General features: G+C 46.1%; 1 protein-coding gene across 2 annotated transcripts in view; it reads right to left on the bottom strand.

The window, feature by feature from the left end:
- LOC141060773 (chromaffin granule amine transporter-like) overlaps window positions 1-20,800 on the bottom strand; it is a 116,922-nt gene that overhangs the window by 64,953 nt on the left and 31,169 nt on the right. The window lies entirely within an intron of this gene.

The following is a 20,800-nucleotide window of genomic DNA, read 5'->3' as shown; positions in this document are numbered from 1 at the left end:
GTGCATTTTGTTCTTTGCAGGGTTTATGAGACGCTTGAAAAAATAGCTATAAAAACACAATTGCATTTTTTTTTTATTTCTGCACTAAAAATATGCATAAAAAACACAGCATCAAACCTACACGAAACACGCATCTTAAAGGGGAAAGAAAAAAGAAAACACAAAATACAAATCAGATTGTTATTTTTAGGCAAACGCCTGCAGTAAAAACTCAGAACTTCTGCGGATGGAAACATGGCGAAAAAATGAAATTGAAAAATAAAATTAAAAAATGATTTTTAGTGATATTTTTTTCAATAAATCAAGGTGAAATATCCATATCCAACATGTATTAAAACTCCAGTATATCTTTTCAACCAATTTTTTTTATTATTATTACTGCAAAGCATCAACAATGAAAAAAGAAGCCATATTACACATTTCCATCAACATTTAATAAAAATAAAAAGCTAAAATAAAAATAATTTATAAAATATTTTAATCTAAAAAATAAATATACACCATCATCAGGAATTCAACGTGAAGTCGGCAAGAATGAAAAGTAAACTGAGAGCAGCTGAGGGCTGATTTTTGTAGGATGACATATTATTATGGCACCATTTCGAGGTTCATATCATATAGTGAATTTTTTTTTAATAATTTTTTTGGGTGATAGAGATGTAAAAAAAAAAAGCCACAGAAAATCCACTTACCGATATGTTCTTTAGTATTTGGTTTCACAACATTCACAAGTTGACTCTATCTTGGAGGTCAGAATGAAGACGAAGATGCTTTTTTGCAGGATGACTTATTTTATTATGGCACCGTTTCGGAGGAACATATGATATAGTCAGTAGTGTAGTTAACGGGGGGGGGGGGGGGGGGCGAGGGTGCAATCACCCCGTGCTCACAGGGGCCCACCCGGATCTACAGCTACTCTATACTGTATCAACAATCTCCCTGCACGACCACTAAGGCCTCTTTCACACTTCAGTTTTTTACAATCAGTCACAATACAATCCGCCAGGTTTTGAAAAAAACGGATCCTCAATTTTCTTTTGAGGATCCGTTTTTTTTCCCCATTGACTTCCATTAATGGCGGATTGTGACGGATTGCCGTCCGTTGCATCCGTTTTTTTTTGAGGATCCGCCAAAAGTTGCTGTCCGTCACCATCCTCAAAGATTTCAAAACGGAGCTTGCAACGTCTTTTTTTCTGGCGGATCCTCCAGACACTCATTTAACCCGAAATTCTTTCTGGGTGCCGGACAAAATCAATCTCTCTCTCTCTCTCTCTCTCTCCTGTTCCAGGCTGCGATTCCTTTAAAATTATTCATTTTGCGGATCCGTTAAAAAAAACGGACGGGTGGCATCCGTTGTCATCAGTTCTAAAACGGATCCACCATCCGCCCTTTTGGCGGATTTTGACTGATGCAAAAAACTGAAGTGTGAACGAGGCCTAAGCCTCAATGATCCGTAGACCGCTGGTCAATTTTATACTGCGGTCTACAGAGAAGCAGGGAAATGCACGGACGAGGCAAGGGAGAGGGGGCGGGGCAGAATGATGACATCATCATGCCTGTACTCTACTTGCCCTGGCGCATTGACAACACCTCGTTGCTCTGCCCATGCCTTGCTCCTGTCTGCCAGCGGATTCCCTCAAGATCCAGAGTTAGGTGAATATTAGATGTTTTTATTTTAATGGTGTTTATGGGGGGACTACTGGGTCCCCTGCACACAGTGGGGGGACTGAAATACTGAGGTCGCGGTATACAATAGGGGGCTACTGGAATACTGAGGGCCCTGCATACACTGGGGGGCTACTGGAATACTGGGGGCCCTGCATACACTGGGGGGCTACTGGAATGCTGGGGGCCCTGCATACACTGGGGGGCTACTGGAATACTGGGGGCCCTGCATACACTGGGGGGGGCTACTGGAATACTGGGGGCTCTGCATACACTGGAGGGGCTACTGGAATACTAAGGGCCCTGCATACACTGGGGGGGCTACTGGAATACTGGGGGCTCTGCATACACTGGAGGGGCTACTGGATTACTGGAGGCCATGAATACAGTGTGAAGAGCTACTGGGGGCATGCATACAATGTAGGAGGGCTATTAGTGGGGCCATGCATACAATGTGAGGGGACTATTGGGTGCATGTATGAAGAGCGGGGAAGGATACTGTGGGTCCTGAATATAGAGGGGGCTATAGGGAGCCATACATACAGTGTGGGCCATCTATATAGTGTGGGGGATGAATGGAGGAATGCATACAGTGTGGAGGGGCTACTGGGAGCCATGCATAGTGTTGGGGGACTAGTGGGGGGTCAAGCATACATTGTGGGGGGCTACTGGGGCCTCTGCATACATTGGGGGACAACTGGAATACTGGGGGCCCTACAAACAGTGGGAGAGACTACTGGAATACTGCGGGCCATGCATACAGTGTGGGGGGGGCTACTGTGTGTGCCCTGGCTCAATGAATACACCTTGTTGCTTCGCCCAAGTTGTGGTCCTGACTCCTCACAATCCATGGTTAGATGAGTATAAGATGTTTTTTATTTAATTTTAATAGTGCTTGTGGGGTGACTACTGGGGCCCTGCATACAGTGGAGGGCTATTGGAATACTGGGGGCCCTGCAGTCAGTGGAGGGCTATTGGAATACTGGGGGTCTTGCATACAGTGGGTGTCTACTGGAATACTGAGGGCCATGCATACAGTGTGAGGAGCTACTGGAGGGCATGCATACAATGAAGGAGGGTTATTGCGTGCCATGTATACAGTGTGGAGGAAGCTACTGGGGGCCACTTAATATAGTGTGTGTGGGGGGCTACATAAATCCTTGAAGCCACGCATACAGTGTGGAGGGGCTATTGTTTGGCTATGCATACAATGTGGGTGGGCTACTAAGGGGCGTGCATATAGTGTTGGAGACTACTGGGGGCCATCCATAGAGTGTGGGGGTACTATGGGGGCCCAGAATACAGTGTGTGGGGGGATACTGGGGACCATGCATACAGTTTGGGTGTCTACTTGAATACTGGGGGTCATGCATACAGTGTGGGGGTGTCTGGGGGCCATCTTACGGTATGGGGGGAACTACAGGGAGCCATCATACAGTGTGGGGGGGGCTACTGAGGGCCATCATACAGTGTGGGGGGGCTACTGAGGGCCATCATACAGGGGGGGCTTCTGAGGGCCATCATACAATGTGGGGGGGCTACTGAGGGCGATCATACGGGGGGGCTACTGAGGGCCATCATACAGGGGGGGCTACTGAGGGCCATCATACAGGGGGGGCTACTGAGGGCCATCATACGGGGGGCTACTGAGGGCCATCATACAGGGGGGGCTACTGAGGGCCATCATACAGGGGGGGCTGCTCATGTCATACATCATACAATGGGGAGGATGTCATACAGAGCGAGTTGGCTAAGTGTATTGTTTTTGTTTTTTTCATACAATTTTGGTTAAATCGTTTATGTATGTGTCACATTATTTTGGGGAGCAAATTTTGTTTTATTATTATTAGACAAAAGAGCTTTTTTTGCAGGATGAGCTGCCATTTTCTTTGGTATTGTTTGGGACATATAAGTCTTTTTGCGTTGGATAATTGCCCTTGTTTTTCAGGAAGGTAGGATAAGTAATATTTTTTTTATAGAACCTGTCCTTACACTTCTGGTGGTATTAATTATGTGAACGTTTTAAAGGTATGCTGTCACTCACAAAAATCATGGCTAGTATTAGGCCGGGATCACACATGCGAGAAACACGGCTGAGTCTCGCATGTTAATACCCAGCACTGCCGCCAGCACTCAGGAGCGGAGCGTGCAGCCGCATAGCAATACATGCGAGACTCGGCCGTGTTTCTTGCATGTGTGATCCCGGCCTCAATCAAAGTCTGGTTGCTGTGACTGCAGCCAGGTATGTTTCGGCGCTTCAGACAAAGCATAATTTAAAGATCCTATGGGGGACTATAAGCAGAGACTTGACACCTGACTAGTCTGGCGCTGTCCTTACCTGGCTTCTCCCCACCTCACTCCAGTTGATTGACAGGTCTCTCCCATGTGTGTATATAGGGGAGACCTGTCAGCTCTTCAAATTCCAGGACATTTTAGAGTAAAACATTACTGGCTGCAATCAGACAACCAGGCTCTGATTAATGCTGCCCATTGCCAGATTCCCATTACATTTTCTTTATGGTAAAACATTTTGAAATACATTTTTTTGTTTGTTTTTCTTTTTACTTTGGATTTTTATTAAAGTAAAAAAAAAAGTTTCTGATTTTTTTTTGACGATGTAAATTTTCTTTTTTCTTTATATAGATGGGCATGACATGAAGATATGAAAAATTAATCACCAAAATGTATGTTTCCTTTAAAATATAATGATGTTCAGATATAGAAGTGGGCTTGTTGGATTTGTTTTTTTTAAACACTTATAGTAGTTGAAATGAAAAAAATGTTGGTATGGTTTATTAGACCGTCAGAACCGATATAACGTTAAAGTGACCCTCCAGGCTCCCACTTAATCTAGTGCCACCTATTGGAAGTAGAAATCCTACAAGTCAACATCAACCCTTTAACGAGCTTTGAAATATAACAAAAAATGTGTCTACAAATTGAGATTCTAATTTGGCTTTTATCCTAAGGCCGGGATCACACTGGCGATTTAAACGGCCGAGTTTCGCATGGTAATACACGGCGCTGCCGCCGGGACTCAGGAGCGGGGCGTGCAGCTCCATGTATTGCTATGCGGCCGCATGCCCCGCTCCTGAGTCCCGGCGGCAAGGCTCGTTAAAGGGTGGATAAAGCTTTGTAGGATTGCCACTTCCGATAGGTGGCTCTAGAGTTCAAGTTGTCTTTCTCTATGAAGAAAAAATGTTCATATTATTTTTCTAGTTTAGAATTACTGTACCAATGCTAGAAACCTGTAAGCCAAAAAAAGTAAAGGCAATAAAAATGAGAGAAAAAAGAGCAAGGCTAAAATATCATAATAATCAGATATGAACGAAATGTATATAAACAATAAGTATTGTATTGAAGTACACAACTATACAATAAAAATGAAAAGATAATAATTAAAATCAAGAAACAATGAAAGCAAGGGGAGGCCCATGAGAGACACAAAAGAAAGAAGAGAACACAATACAAGAGGCAGCCACTGGATTGGAAAATACTAGCAAGGAATGATGATAATGTATATATATGAACAAGGTTAATTACACTGCAATTATAAAGTTAGATCTCTGGAATTTTGGTGCACTGTAACACACCCAAATAGTGCAATGTAATACACAAAATTAAATCAACAGTAAAGTGATAAAGATGCGTTATAGTAGGATATGTACTATTGCAGAAGGATGGTCGTTTCCCCCAATGCAGCAGTCGTCACAGACTCTGCAGGCCCATGGCCTCACCATGTGCTATTCAGGAAGTCTGTCCTCTTGCAGGACCTTCCAACACAGAGACCATGTGACCAAACCACAGTCGTGTACGTCGGTTTCCAAGGTAAACAGCGGGAATCCAGGAGCCGCGGCTCCTGGATACCTGACGTTTACATTAGCAACCAGCGTCCAGTGTCGCTGATCGCTGGTCTCTCGCTGCCACACGCGGCGATGCGCGCTGGGCAGCGGGAGACCAGTGATCGAAATACGGCCCAGGCCGCTCGAGCACGATCAGTGATAACCGGCAGGAGGGCCGGTCGCTGATCCCCGTCACACACAGCAATCTCGCTGGCAAGATCGCTGATGTGTCACAAAATCAGCGAGATCGCTTAGTGTGACGGGGCCCATGGCCTCACCATGTGCTATTCAGGAAGTCTGTCCTCTTGCAGGACCTTCCAACAGAGACCATGTGACCAAACCACAGTCTCATTATATCGCATGAGACACACCCCTTGATGGAAGGTGTGTTGTTAGCTAGTCCCACCCAGCTCTCCGGCTAACCATGTAAGCCCAGCCCCTTATAAGCAAAACAAAGCTCATGGAACTACAGGTCCCAGAGCAACATTTCAAGTTTACAGCGCAGAGGACCTCCTCCTCTGTGACACATATCGGCCTTTCACAACAACGTCAGTCACTGTCTCACACAACCTAGAGTCTCATCTGTCCCGCCTAGCAGAGAAACCATGCTAATAAGGCGACTCTGCCGTGTCTGAGGAATATATGATCCTTTTCACCACGATGTGGAAGACAGAGGTTGCTGTCTCTGACAGTCCCCTAGGCAATAAATGGAGTGAAGATCAAGCGTGCATACCTAGACTCCATTCAAGACACCCATTCTTGGGGATCTAGAGTCCCGATTAGTCACATTTACTGTACAGTTCAGATAATTTGATATTTTGATAGACTGGACTTTTGTCGATGTGGCAATACCAAACATTTATTTTTGTATTTTTTTTATTTCTTTTTTTGTGTGAATATTTTAGCAAACATTGCATGCCCTTCTTTAATTTCTTTGTCACTAACTAGGAAAAGTGGGGAGCATTAATATTTTTTTCTTTTAGTGTTGAATCTTTTTTTTTATTTTTTAAAACTTTAAGGTTTTTTTTTTTAGTTTGCTGATGGGATTTTCCCCAAGGGGATTTTAATCTTCGATAATTTAATTGATTGTTCTATATACTGCAATACCGCAGTGTGCCTTCAGATGGCTCCTCCCTGTAATAGCAATCCATTGGCACCCTGCAATCATGTCAGAAGGTGGCTGCGGAGTACTTGAACGGGCTCACCACCCCGATCATGCCGCTGAAATGTCACTGCCCATATGTTGATAACAACATTTAAGAAGTTAGAAATCAGTGACCAGAACTAGCTCCTGTCACTGCTGCCACAGGCAAATATTGACTGTTTAACACCACAGCTGGCATCTGCCAAGTAAGGAGCAGGCACAGTTCCTGAGCCCGCTCACTTCACCCACATCTTACATGTATGGAGAATGTCAGGAAATTGTCAAAATGCTAAAATAATATCCCTCCTCAATGTGGATCAAAACCTGTTTGCTAAAATTGATGCCAGCATATAACTATTTCATAGGAATCACTTGTGTTTCATGCCCACGAGAAATGACCTAGATAAAATGCTCAAGGCCATTAATCTGATCCACTTCACCGCCAAACATTTTCTCCCTGTTTGTACTGTCTATAGACATTGAAAAGGCATTTCACAGAGTGAACTGGACTTTCATGACAGAAACTCCGAAGCACGTGGCACTCAGTCCCTCCATCATTTGGAGGAGCCTCATCTTATACTCCTCCCCTACCGTTATTGGGTAATGTTAATGGTGACCTATTCTCTCCCTTTTCAACATACAATAACATATGACAAGGATGTCCTCTCCCAACTGGTACAATTCCGTTCATACTCAGTTTCATAGTTTTTAAGCTTGACAGTAGACTTAAATTGATATTCCATTCTCCAAAACCCTATCCCAATCTGTAATAGATGTAATAATAATAATATTATCAAATACCCCCAATTAGAAATGTAGCATAGTTTTTCTGATTCGCTTTGTTTCTTTCCTCAGCAGAGAATCCAAACAATTTCTCATCTACAGTACAGACCAAAAGTTTGGACACACCATCTCATTCAAAGAGTTTTATTTATTTTCATGAATATGAAAATTGTAGATTCACTCTGAAGGCATCAAAACTATGAATTACCACATGTGGAATTATATAATTAACAAAAAAGTGTGAAACAACTGAAAATATGTCTTATAGCTGAAGAGTCCGGCATTGCCCGAACATAGTAACTAACTACGGTTAGTTATAACAAATTATAATGATTATATCTACATATAAAGCTGAGTGTAGAGCCCCGCCCACTCCGCATAGCCACACTCACTATAATATCCCACATCATCCCGTCAGCAAGAGCTACCGGACTACTACCCCTAATATCCCACATCATCCTGTCAGCCAGCGCTACCGGACTACTACCCCTAATATCCCACATCGTCCCATCAGCCAGAGCCGCCGGACTACTACCCCTAATATCCCACATCATCCTGTCAGCCAGGGCTACCGGTCTACTACCCCTAATATCCCACATCATCCCATCAGCCAGAACCACCGGACTACTACCCCTAATATCCCACATCATCCTGTCAGCCAGAGCCACCGGTCTACTACCCCTAATATCCCACATCATCCCATCAGCCAGAACCACCGGACTACTACCCCTAATATCCCACATCATCCTGTCAGCCAGAGCTACCGGACTACTACCCCTAATATCCCACATCATCCCATCAGCCAGAGCCACCGGACTACTACCCCTAATATCCCACATCATCCCGTCAGCCAGAGCCACCGGACTACTACCCCTAATATCCCACATCATCCTGTCAGCCAGCGCTACCGGACTACTACCCCTAATATCCCACATCATCCCGTCAGCCAGAGCCGCCGGACTACTACCCCTAATATCCCACATCATCCTGTCAGCCAGAGCTACCGGACTACTACCCCTAATATCCCACATCATCCCATCAGCCAGAGCCACCGAACTACTACCCCTAATATCCCACATCATCCCGTCAGCCAGAGCCACCGGACTACTACCCCTAATATCCCACATCATCCCGTCAGCCAGAGCCACCGGACTACTACCCCTAATATCCCACATCATCCCGTCAGCCAGAGCCACCGGACTACTACCCCTAATTTCCCACATCATCCTGTCAGCCAGAGCCACCGGACTACTACCCCTAATATCCCACATCATCCCATCAGCCAGAGCCACCGGACTACTACCCCTAATATCCCACATCATTCCGTCAGCCAGAGCAACCGGACTACTACCCCTAATATCCCACATCATCCCGTCAGCCAGAGCCACCAGACTACTACCCCTAATATCCCACATCATCCCGTCAGCCAGAGCCACCGGACTACTACCCCTAATATCCCACATCATCCTGTCAGCCAGAGCTACCGGACTACTACCCCTAATTTCCCACATCATCCTGTCAGCCAGAGCCACCGGACTACTACCCCTAATATCCCACATCATCCCATCAGCCAGAGCCACCGGACTACTACCCCTAATATCCCACATCATTCCGTCAGCCAGAGCAACCGGACTACTACCCCTAATATCCCACATCATCCCGTCAGCCAGAGCCACCAGACTACTACCCCTAATATCCCACATCATCCCGTCAGCCAGAGCCACCAGACTACTACCCCTAATATCCCACATTATCCCGTCAGCCAGAGCCACCGGACTACTACCCCTAATATCCCACATCATCCCGTCAGCCAGAGCCACCGGACTACTACCCCTAATATCCCACATCATCCCATCAGAGCCACTGGACTACTACACCTAATATCCCACATCATCCCGTGAGAGCCACCAGACTACTACCCCTAATATCCCACATCATACCGTCAGCCAGAGCCACCGGACTACTACCCCTAATATCCCACATCATCCCGTCAGCCAGAGCCACCGGACTACTACCCCTAATATCCCACATCATCCCGTCAGCCAGAGCCGCCGGACTACTACCCCTAATATCCCACATCATCCTGTCAGCCAGAGCTACCGGACTACTACCCCTAATATCCCACATCATCCCATCAGCCAGAGCCACCGAACTACTACCCCTAATATCCCACATCATCCCGTCAGCCAGAGCCACCGGACTACTACCCCTAATATCCCACATCATCCCGTCAGCCAGAGCCACCGGACTACTACCCCTAATATCCCACATCATCCCGTCAGCCAGAGCCACCGGACTACTACCCCTAATTTCCCACATCATCCTGTCAGCCAGAGCCACCGGACTACTACCCCTAATATCCCACATCATCCCATCAGCCAGAGCCACCGGACTACTACCCCTAATATCCCACATCATTCCGTCAGCCAGAGCAACCGGACTACTACCCCTAATATCCCACATCATCCCGTCAGCCAGAGCCACCAGACTACTACCCCTAATATCCCACATCATCCCGTCAGCCAGAGCCACCGGACTACTACCCCTAATATCCCACATCATCCTGTCAGCCAGAGCTACCGGACTACTACCCCTAATTTCCCACATCATCCTGTCAGCCAGAGCCACCGGACTACTACCCCTAATATCCCACATCATCCCATCAGCCAGAGCCACCGGACTACTACCCCTAATATCCCACATCATTCCGTCAGCCAGAGCAACCGGACTACTACCCCTAATATCCCACATCATCCCGTCAGCCAGAGCCACCAGACTACTACCCCTAATATCCCACATCATCCCGTCAGCCAGAGCCACCAGACTACTACCCCTAATATCCCACATTATCCCGTCAGCCAGAGCCACCGGACTACTACCCCTAATATCCCACATCATCCCGTCAGCCAGAGCCACCGGACTACTACCCCTAATATCCCACATCATCCCATCAGAGCCACTGGACTACTACACCTAATATCCCACATCATCCCGTGAGAGCCACCAGACTACTACCCCTAATATCCCACATCATCCCGTCAGCCAGAGCCACCGGACTACTACCCCTAATATCCCACATCATCCCGTCAGCCAGAGCCACCGGACTACTACCCCTAATATTCCACATCATCCCATAAGCCTGGGGTCAGAACCAGAGGGCTGAGTGGAACTGTCCTAACTTCCATACCGGGGATCCCTTTAAGAGAGGCATGGGGTCAGAACCAGAGCACAGAGTAGATTTGCTCTATTTTCCATACCGGAGATCCCTTTAATAGGGGCCTGTGTTCAGAACCAGAGCGCAGAGTAGATTTGCCCTGATTTCCATACCAATGATCTCTTTATTAGAAGTCTGGGGTCAAAATCAGAGCGTTGAGGGATTTGCCCTAACTTCTATACCGGAGATCCCTTAAGAGGGAAGATGTGCCAATGGAATTATGGGATGGAGGATGTGTGATGGGTATATGGGCATGGGAGGGAGTGATTCATTTCTGTCATGTGCTATCTGCTCCTTTCTGGGCAGACAATGGCTGGGAGCTTATATTTCCGGGGATGCTAGATTTCTCCCACCCGGTTAGTGTCTGCTGAGGTGCTGTAGAGTGGGAAAACTGTTGCTCATAGCAACTAATCACAGCTCAGCTTCTTTTAAACAGCTCTGGTGAAATGAAAGATGCTTAGTGATTGGGTGGGGCTATGTGGAGTGGGCGTGGCCGATACACACATACATACATTCCTTTTTATATACAGTTGTGGCCAAAAGTATTGACACCCCTGCAATTTTTTTCAGACAATACTCAGTTTCTTCCTGAAAATGATTGCAAACACAAATTCTTTGGTATTATTATCTTCATTTAATTTGTCTTAAATGAAAAAACACAAAAGAGAATGAAGCAAAAAGCAAAACATTGATCATTTCACACAAAACTCCAAAAATGGGCCAGACAAAAGTATTGGCACCCTCAGCCTAATACTTGGTTGCACAACCTTTAGCCAAAATAACTGCGACCAACCGCTTCCGGTAACCATCAATGAGTTTCTTACAATGCTCTGCTGGAATTTTAGACCATTCTTCTTTGGCAAACTGCTCCAGGTCCCTGATATTAGAAGGGTGCCTTCTCCAAACTGCCATTTTTAGATCTCTCCACAGGTGTTCTATGGGATTCAGGTCTGGGCTCATTGCTGGCCACCTTAGAAGTCTCCAGTGCTTTTTCTCAAACCATTTTCTAGTGCTTTTTGAAGTGTGTTTTGGGTCATTGTCCTGCTGGAAGACCCATGACCTCTGAGGGAGACCCAGCTTTCTCACACTGGGCCCTACATTATGCTGCAAAATTTGTTGGTAGTCTTCAGACTTCATAATGCCATGCACACGGTCAAGCAGTCCAGTGCCAGAGGCAGCAAAGCAACCCCAAAACATCAGGGAACCTCCGCCATGTTTGACTGTAGGGACCGTGTTTTGTTCTTTGAATGCCTCTTTTTTTCTCCTGTAAACTCTATGTTGATGCCTTTGCCCAAAAAGCTCTACTTTTGTCTCATCTGACCAGAGAACATTCTTCCAAAACGTTTTAGGCTTTTTCAGGTAAGTTTTGGCAAACTCCAGCCTGGCTTTTTTATGTCTCGGGGTAAGAAGTGGGGTCTTCCTGGGTCTCCTACCATACAGTCTCTTTTCATTCAGACGCCGACGGATAGTATGGGTTGACACTGTTGTACCCTCGGACTGCAGGGCAGCTTGAACTTGTTTGGATGTTAGTCGAGGTTCTTTATCCAACATCCGCACAATCTTGCGTTGAAATCTCTTGTCAATTTTTCTTTTCCGTCCACATCTAGGGAGGTTAGCCACAGTGCCATGGGTTTTAAACTTCTTGATGACACTGCGCACGGTAGACACAGGAACATTCAGGTCTTTGGAGATGGACTTGTAGCCTTGAGTTTGCTCATGCTTCCTCACAATTTGGTTTCTCATGTCCTCAGACAGTTCTTTGGTTTTCTTTCTTTTCTCCGTGCTCAATATGGTACACACAAGGACACAGGACAGAGGTTGAGTCAAATTTAATCCATGTCAACTGGCTGCAAGTGTGATTTAGTTATTGCCAACACCTGTTAGGTGCCACAGGTAAGTTACAGGTGCTGTTATTTACACAAATTAGAGAAGCATCACATGATTTTTCGAACAGTGCCAATACTTTGGTCCACCCTCTTTTTTATGTTTGGTGTGGAATTATATCCAATTTGGCTTTAGGACAATTCTTTTTGTGTTTTTTCATTTAAGACAAATTAAATGAAGATAATAATACCAAAGAATTTGTGTTTGCAATCATTTTCAGGAAGAAACTGAGTATTATCTGACAAAATTGCAGGGGTGTCAATACTTTTGGCTACAACTGTATATAGATATTCTAGGTACTTCAAAGTAGCCACCTTTTGCTTTGACTACTGCTTTGCACAGTCTTGGCATTCTATTGATGAGCCTCAAGAGGTAGTCACCGGAAATGGTTTTCACTTCACAGGTGTGCCCTATCAGGTTTAGTAAGTGGGATTTCTTGCCTTATAAATGGGGTTGGGACCATCAGTTGTGTTGTGCAGAAGTCTGGTGGATACACAGCTGATAGTCCTACTGAATAGACTGTTAGAATTTGTATAATGGCAAGAAAAAAGCAGCTAAGTAAAGAAAAACGAGTGGCCATCATTACTTTAAGAAATGAAGGTCAGTCAGTCCGAAAAATTGGGATAACTTTGAAAGTGTCCCCAAGTGCAGTGGCAAAAACCATCAAGCGCTACAAAGAAACTGGCTCACATGAGGACCGCTCCAGGAAAGGAAGACCAAGAGTCACCTCTGCTGCGGAGGATAAGTTCATCCGAGTCACCAGCCTCAGAAATCGCAGGTTAACAGCAGCAGCTCAGATTAGAGACCAGGCCAATGCCACACAGAGTTCTAGCAGCAGACGCATCTCTACAACAACTGTTAAGAGGAGACTTTGTGCAGCATGCCATCGTGGTAAAATAGCTGCTAGGAAACCACTGCTAAGGACAGGCAACAAGCAGAAGAGACTTGTTTGGGCTAAAGAACACAAGGAATGGACATTAGACCAGTGGAAATCTGTGCTTTGGTCTGATGAGTCCAAATTTGAGATCTTTGGTTCCAACCACCGTGTCTTTGTGCGACGCAGAAAAGGTGAACGGATGGACTCTACATGCCTGGTTCCCACCGTGAAGCATGGAGGAGGAGGTGTGATGGTGTGAGGGTGCTTTGCTGGTGACACTGTTGGGGTTTATTCAAAACTGAAGGCATACTGAACCAGCATGGCTACCACAGCATCTTGCAGCGGCATGCTATTCCATCCGGTTTGCGTTTAGTTTGACCATCATTTATTTTTCAACAGGACAATGACCCCAAACACACCTCCAGGCTGTGTAAGGGCTATTTGACCAAGAAGGAGAGTCATGGGGTGCTACGCCAGATGACCTGGCCTCCACAGTCACCAGACCTGAACCCAATCGAGAAGGTTTGGGGTGAGCTGGACCACAGAGTGAAGGCAAAAGGGCCAATAAGTGCTAAGCATCTCTGGGAACTCCTTCAAGACTGTTGGAAGACCATTTCCAGTGACTACCTCTTGAAGCTCATCAAGAGAATGCCAAGCGTGTGCAAAGAAGTAATCAAAACAAAAGGTGGCCATTTTGAAGAAACTAGAATATAAGACACATTTTCAGTTGTTTCACACTTTTTTGTTAATTATATAATTCCACATGTGTTAATTCATAGTTTTGATACCTTCAGAGTGAATCTACAATTTTCATAGTCATGAAAATAAAGAAAACTCTTTGAATGAAAAGGTGTGTCCAAACTTTTGGTCTGTACTGTATTTGATCTACAATTGTGACCAAAAGTTTTGAAATTGACAAATTTTTGTTTTCACATTTTGCTGTTTTAGTGTTTTTAGATCTTTTAGTTAGATGTTACTGAAAAACAGTTATCAACATTTCATGAATTTTAACAATTTTATTAACAAATACATGAAGTTTATACAAGGACTATCAAGACTTCTACTCTTCGCCCTGCAGCTGGATATCAGCTTCTGGGCCAAATCCTGACTGATGACTGACCACCCATTCTTGTCTCATCATTGCTTGGAGTTTATCACAATTTTTGAGGTTTTATTTGTCCTCCTGCTTTTTCAGAATTGACAACAGGTTTTCAATGGGATCGAGATCTTGGAAGTTTCATAGAATAATAGAATGTTAGGACCTCCAGGGTCATCATGTCCAACTTCCTGCTCAATGCAGGACTCACTAAACAATCTCAGACAGATGTCTGTCCAGCCTATGTTTGAAGATTTTTTGGCCATGGCTCCAAAATGTCATTGTTTTGTACACCGAGCCACTTCATTATCACTTTTACCTTATGACATGGTCTACATAATACTGGAAAAAAACATTGATCACCAAATTGCTCCAAGATGGTTCAGAGAAGTTGCTCTTGGAGGATGATTAGATACAACTCTGTATTCATGGTCGTATTCTTAGGTAAAATTGTGAGTGAAAAATATGCAGAGCCCCAATGGTCATTGTAGGGGCAGATGAATGAAAATAGCCTAAGGTGAAAAACAGAAAAGGGGCATTTATACTAGCTGAAGAGCCAGGCGTTGCCCGGGCATAGTAACTAACTACGGTTAGTTATAACAAATTATAATGATTATATCTATATATATATAAAGCTGAGTGTAGAGCCTCGTCCTCTCCGCATAGCCACACTCACTATAATATCCCACATCATCCCGTCAGCCAGAGCCACCGGACTACAACCCCTAATATCCCACATCATCCCGTCAGCCAGAGCCACCGGACTACAACCCCTAATATCCCACATCATCCCTTCAGCCAGAGCCACCGGACTACTACCCCTAATATCCCACATCATCCCATCAGCCAGAGCTACCAGACTACTACCCCTAATATCCCACATCATCCCATCAGCCAGAGCTACCGGTCTACTACCCCTAATATCCCACATCATCCCATCAGCCAGAACCACCGGACTACTACCCCTAATATCCCACATCATCCCATCAGCCAGAGCTATCGGACTACTACCCCTAATATCCCACATCATCCCTTCAGCCAGAGCCACCGGACAACTAGCCCTAATATCCCACATCATCCCATCAGCCAGAGCTACCGGTCTACTACCCCTAATATCCCACATCATCCAGTCAGCCAGAACCACCGGACTACTACCCCTAATATCACACATCATCCCATCAGCCAGAGCTATCGGACTACTACCCCTAATATCCCACATCATCCGGTCAGCCAGAACCACCGGACTACTACCCCTAATATCCCACATCATCCCGTCAGCCAGAGCCACCAGACTACTACCCCTAATATCCCACATCATCCAGTCAGAGCCACTAGACTACTACCCCTAACATCTCACATCATCCCGACAGAGTCACTGGACTACTACATCTATTATCCCACATCATCCCATTAGAGCCACCAGACTACTACCCCTAATATCCCACATCATTCTGTCAGCCAGCGCTACCGGATTACTACAACTAATATCCCACATCGTCCCGTCAGAGCTACCGGATTACTACCCCTAATATTCCACATCATCCCGTGAGAGCCACCAGACTACTACCCCTAATATCCCACATCATCCCGTCAGCCAGAGCCACCGGACTACCACCCCTAATATCCCACATCATTCTGTCAGCCAGCGCTACCGGATTACTACAACTAATATCCCACATCGTCCCGTCAGAGCTACCGGATTACTACCCCTAATATTCCACATCATCCCGTCAGAGCCATCGGACTACTACCCCTAATATTCCACATCATCCCATAAGCCTGGGGTCAGAACCAGAGCGCTGAGTGGAATGGTCCTAATTTCCATACCGGGGATCCCTTTAAGAGAGGCCTGGGGTCAGAACCAGAGCGCAGAGTAGATTTGCTCTAACTTCCATACCGGAGATCTCTTTAAGAGGGCCTGGTGTCACAACCAAAGCGCAGAGTAGATTTGTCCTCACTTCCATACTGGGGATCCCTTTAATAGGGGCCTGGGGTTAGAACCAGAGCGCTGAGTGAAATTGACCTAACTTCCATACTAATGATCCCTTTAAGAGAGCCTGGGGTCAGAACCAGAGCGCTGAGTGGAATGGTCCTAGCTTCCATACCGGGATCCCTTTAAGAGTGGCCTGGGGTCAGTACCAAATCGCAGAGTGGATTTGCCCTCATTTCCATACCAATGATCCTTTTAAAGGAGCCTGGGGTCAGAACAAGAGCGCTGAGTGGAACGGTCCTAGCTTTCATACCGGGGATCCCTTTAAGAGAGGTCTGGGGTCAGAACCAGAGCACTGAGTGGATTTGCCCTGACTTACATATCAGGGATCCCTTTAAGAGAGGCCTGAGGTCAGAACCAGAGTTCTGAATGGATTTGCCCTCACTTACATACCAGGGATCCCTTTAAGAGGGGCTTGAGGTCAGAACCAGAGTGCAGAGTGGATTTGCCCTAACTTCCATACTGGGGATCCCTTTATTAGAAGTCTGGGGTCAGAATCAGAGCGTTGAGGGATTTTCCCTAACTTCCATACCGGAGATCCCTTTAAGAGGGAAGATGTGCCAATGGAACTATGGGATGGAGGTGGGTCGCCCTCCCAGGGCCATGGGGTACTCAGTACCGGGCCGGTGTCAGGGGGAAAGATGTCATAGCGGCGGTGACCCGGTCCGTGGCCCTGGGCGCCCAAATCAATGGTGGTTTGTGATATAGATTATGTGATAGTTCGTGACGCCACCGGTGGTGTTTGGCAAGCAAGATGTTAAGCCAACGCTGCGTGCAGATCCTCTGGGGCTGATGGTGGGTTGCAGCATAGATGGTGTAGCTCCCCACATGTGAAGCTGTAACCCCAGGGCAGTGTAATGGCAATAGATGAGAATAGGCGCAGGCGGTGTGAGGAATGCTGGTACCCAGATGTAGCGGTGCTGACAGTGTTAGCGTACAAATGAATGGAAGACACCAGGTCTTGCAGTTCCAAAGCTTTACTCACAGTCCATGGTATACTCTGGTGCCTGCCTCCGTGCCGTGTCCTCTGGGGCAGAGACTCAATCAACCTCCCGGGCAAGTCAGGATCCTCCTCTCCAACACTCCGCCAACATGTACCCCTCCTGAACAACTCCTCTATTGCGCCTTAAGGTGTGAAGAGCTCCAGTACCGTGGTACTCTGGAGTTCCTCCTGTCAGATGTTCCTAACAACTTTACTTGTATGGCAGACAGCTATAGCCTCTCTCGGGGACTCCCTTCTCCGGAGTCCTGGCTCTCTATTCAGTTGCTGTTGTGCCCCAAGTCTTAGATGGGAGTAGTGCATTTACAGCCAACTACTCCACCGGTGTCTGCTGCAGAACCATAAGTGTCCATACAACCTCGGGGACCGGGCCCCGGCCTTGCGCTGAGAACCTATAGGCAGGGTTCCTCTTCCAACCCACGTCTCCTCTCTGTTCTCCTACTCCTTCGTTCCGCACTGTTCTTTCTCTCTCTTATGGAAGCTTAGGTTGCAGTTCTACGTATTTCTCCTTCTGTTCCTTTCCCGTGCCAGCTGGCTCAGATCACTGAGGCAGCTGCAGCACTTCTTCTCCTCAGACCCGTCCTCAGACTCTCCTGACTGACTGTCCAGACTCTCCTCAGATTGACCTCCAGACTGAACCTGTAATTCTAAACCTTCCCAACCTTTTATATGGATCTCAACGCCACCCACCTCCCAGCACATCCAGTGTTCCATGCAGGGAACCACCAGAGGTGCTCTGCTACTCTCTAAGCACTGAGCCGCAATGTGGTTGTGCAGAACTACCCTGTTGTGTGGGATGCGAGTGTTGGAGTGTGGAAAGGAGTTCCCAACTTACCTAGTTGGTGGGGCACTACACCTTAGGAGAAAGTGCAGTACCTCTGTGGCGACTGAGCCTCAGGGGCGCCACAGAGGATGCGTGATGGGTATATGGTCACAGGACTATGGGATGAAGGATGTATGATGGGTATATGGGCATGGGAGGGGGTGATTCATTTCTGTCATGTGCTATCTGCTCCTTTCTGGGGGGCAGACAATGGCTGGGAGCTTATGTTTTCGGGGATGCTAGATTTCTCCCACCCGGTCAGTGTCTGCTGAGGTGTTGTAGAGTGGGAAAACTGTCGCTCATAGCAACCAATCACAGCTCAGCTTCTTTTAAACAGCTCTGGTGAAATGAAAGATGCTTAGTGATTGGGTGGGGCTATGTGGAGTGGGCGTGACCGATACACACATACATATATTCATTTTTATATATATAAAGCCATAGAAGGTGGCAATTATTATTACATGAAGTCAGTAAAAGGGGGCTCTTATTAATATATGGATGCATAGAGGGGGCAGTGTCACTGTAGCAACTGAGCAGAAAGCAGGTGTTGGTGGTGGGGTTCCTGGTCCAAAAGTTGTCCTGGGGCCCATAGGAACCTACGTACCTGTTAGTAACTTTCACAGTTGCAGAGGTCACGGCCGAGCCTGTGCGAGTGGGGACCTGTCAACAACAGCATAAACTTCAACTGGATATGCGTCTTCCAACGAACATTCAGCAAAATTGTATTGTGGCACAGGTCCATGTGCTGCAATACACGGTGGCGGCCAATCACAAGCCAGCAGCTAATTTTGGAGTGCACATGACAGGGGGCGCATGGCAGTGACATCATGTTCTCCCGTCGCTTGCACTTAGAAGCCAGCTGCCGGCTTCAGAAAATGATGCTTCGCGGAAGGGGAGCAAAGGGAAGGCGAGTAGAATCGTTTCTATTTTTCCTATGCATTAAAAAATGGCAGCAGAATGGGAGGACATATTCCAGGATGGTGGATATCTATACCAGGATAAGGTACATGTATACCAGGATGGGGGAAATATTTAACAGGATGGGGGATATAATTAACAGGATGGGGCAAAGGATAAGAGAGATATATACCAGGATGTGGCACAAGATAAGGGATATGTAAACGAGGATGGGGGCATATATACCAGGATGAGGAACATATACACCAGAATGGAGGACATGTATAGAAGGAAAAAGCCCAGGATGGGGGACATTACGACATAATGGGGGAGGGGGTGCAACTCATATGAGTTTATAGGACTAAGAACTCTACAAGGGCCCATACATTTGACCAACATGGGTTGGGGTGGTGGGGGGTGTCAGGTCCAAATTTTCACCAGAGACCCATTGGACTGAGCGTCATCTAATAATTCCTGCTAGAGCCGGCTTCTAGCTTTGTGGAAACAGGAAATTAAATGTTGATTTTTTAAAATGCTGGAGGCAGCCTCAGACTAGCTCACAGGGGAACAGGTTAATTCACGAGCAGCACGGTGGCTCAGTGGATAGCTTTGCAGCGCTTGGGTCCTGGGTTCGAATCCCACCAAGGACAACATCTGCAAGGAGTTTGTATGTTCTCCCCGTGTATGCGTGGGTTTCCTCCGGGTACTCCGGTTTCCTCCCACATTCCAAAGACATACTGATGGGGCTCACAATCTAAATTCCCTATCAGGGACAGTGATGATAATGTGTGCAAACTGTAAAGCACTGCGGAATATGTTAGCGCTATATATAAAAAAAAAAGATTATTATTCCCTGGTGGGCCCCTGTGCAGCATTAGATTCCCATTCCACCTATATGAGCAGTAGTTGGCACAATAAACTTATTTCACTATGTACATGCACAATAAACATCTCATTTAATTATCAAGCTAGCCAGTTTATTATTACTGTATAATAGATGCATGTTTAATTTTGTGAATGAGGGTAAAGTAACTGTTGTGTGTATGTGAACATTGGGCTCACAGAGAAAATGTTGTTTGTCGGCATCCTAGTCCAACACTGTCGAGAAATGAATCACAATGAGGACCTCACAACTTCTCTGTAGAAGATAAATTGCTCAAATCCTGGCATTATTATATATAACTTTTTTAGATTCCAGCTAAACTGACATCCCAAGCAAGGAGAGCACTAATTAGAGAAGCAGCCAGGAGCCCATGGTCACTCTTTAGGAGTTGCAGAGATCCACAGATCAGGTGGGAAAATCTATTCTATTATTTCTAAACACTGTTTTTCGGTGATTCCTTTGTATCCCCGTTCATACTGCACCCACACACACAAATGATACACCATTTGAAAGGTAAACTTGCCCCCTTCAGCAAGAAAATAGCCAAACAAACCACACATCCACGATTTGATCACAAAATACAGTTTAAACATTAATTTTCATAAACCTGCAGTAAGGAAAAATGACCTGCAGGTGGCACCACAGTACCCCAAAGCACACTACCACAAAGCTGCTCCACACACACACACACACATGATACAC

Source organism: Dendrobates tinctorius, unplaced genomic scaffold, assembly GCF_039654945.1.
Source record: "Dendrobates tinctorius isolate UK_male_01 unplaced genomic scaffold, ASM3965494v1 ptg000245l, whole genome shotgun sequence".
In the NCBI taxonomy this organism is placed as follows: domain Eukaryota; kingdom Metazoa; phylum Chordata; class Amphibia; order Anura; family Dendrobatidae; genus Dendrobates; species Dendrobates tinctorius.
This window is presented reverse-complemented; position numbering and strand designations above follow the sequence as displayed.